Source organism: Bison bison, unplaced genomic scaffold (genome assembly GCF_000754665.1).
Source record: "Bison bison bison isolate TAMUID 2011002044 unplaced genomic scaffold, Bison_UMD1.0 scf7180017465897, whole genome shotgun sequence".
Taxonomy (NCBI): Eukaryota; Metazoa; Chordata; class Mammalia; order Artiodactyla; family Bovidae; genus Bison; species Bison bison.
The window spans coordinates 9,795-11,340 of NW_011374338.1; positions in this window are offsets into that span (position 1 = coordinate 9,795).

Consider the following 1,546-nt stretch of genomic DNA (forward strand, 5'->3'; position numbering starts at 1 on the left):
AGCGGGGGGTGTCGGGCCTTCCTGGTGGGGGTGAGCCCAGGACCACTGGTGGGAGTGGGGGGCGGGTCTCAAGCTTCTGTGGCCTCTGCAGGGGGCTTCCTGCATGGTGTCCTAGCGGCTGGGGCTGCAGAGGGAGCTCCAGGGACTCAGAGCCCAGAATGGAACCGTGGGCCCACAGCCTTCTGGAAGCGGATGCCTCGCCTGTTGGTGTGGACGCCATCCCTCACAGAACCTTCACAGGCGGTCACGCTGAGGTCGTGAGGTGGGCCGTCCTGAAGACACTGAGTGTCTGCGGTGCTGGAAGGGGGCCAGGGTCACCGGCCCCAGTCCTGGACATGCACTGTCCCCGTGACCCAGGCTGCGGGTGCCAGGGCAGGGGACCCTGGGTCTGGACTCCTGGTCCAGCGAGGAGGAGGGTCTGATTACCCCCGATGGGGAGCCAGCGCCCTAGTGCGGGGCCCTGGGCCCCTCTGGGACCCTCGGGCGTCTGCCTCTGTGTCCTGGCAGGGTTGCCCTTGGACCCGCGCTGAGGGGCTCAGTGGACCTGTCAGAACCCAGCTCCCAGGAGGCCACCGGGAGGGCAGGCTGGTGCCTTCACTGCTTCACTCACTCGCCGATCCCCTCTCTCAGCCCTTAGTGAGTACCCCAGGGCCTGGCCAGGGTTGAGAGGGTCTCTGGAGTGGACCGCTCCCCACTCCCACTGCCTGACTTCCGCCCCGCAGGCCCAGGGGCCTCTCAGAAGTGTCCTTCCTCTCAGGGAGTCTGGTCTCAAGGGGGCAGAATGTCGGCACAGAACGGCCACCTGAGTGCAGCAGCCCGTGTGCTGAGCCCCTAAGGCCCTGCCTGCTGCCCTGAACCCCCCAGCTCCCCACACGAGGGAGCCGCTCAGAGAAGGAAGTAAGGGCGGCTGCTCAGCAGTGAGCGCTGACCCACTAGGGACCAGCCGTTGGGCCAGGTGAGGCCTTGGGGACTCAGATGGCGCGGGGGGAGCCTCCCAGGCGTGATCTCCCCCACAGGAGCCTGAAGTGGGATCCGGACCTGTGCCCCTCCAACTTCCTGCCCCTGGTCACCGACCATCCTGTTCTGGGCCGGCTCTCACCTAGGACAGCCGCCCAGGCCCCCTTGGGGAACCCCTTGCCACCATGCAGGTCACATGCTGAGCAGGGAGGCTGGGTGGTAGTGGGCAGCAGGCAAGGACCTCCCAGGCCTGCAAGCCCTCCTCTCTGCCGACCTGGCTCCCCCATGAGGACCCCCCACAGGTACAGTCTCCTCTCCCCTGTGAGGACCCCTCACAGGTACGGTCACCCCTCCTCCATGAGGACCCCCCCACAGGTACGGTCACCCCTCCTCCATGAGGACCCCCACAGATACAGTCTCCTCTCCCCTGTGAGGACCCCTCACAGGTACGGTCACCCCTCCTCCATGAGGACCCCCTCACAGGTACAGTCTCCTCTCCTCCATTGAGGACCCCCCGCAGGTGCAGTCACCCCTCCTCCAGAGAGGACCCCCCACAGGTACAGTCACCTCTTCCCCATGAGAACCCTCC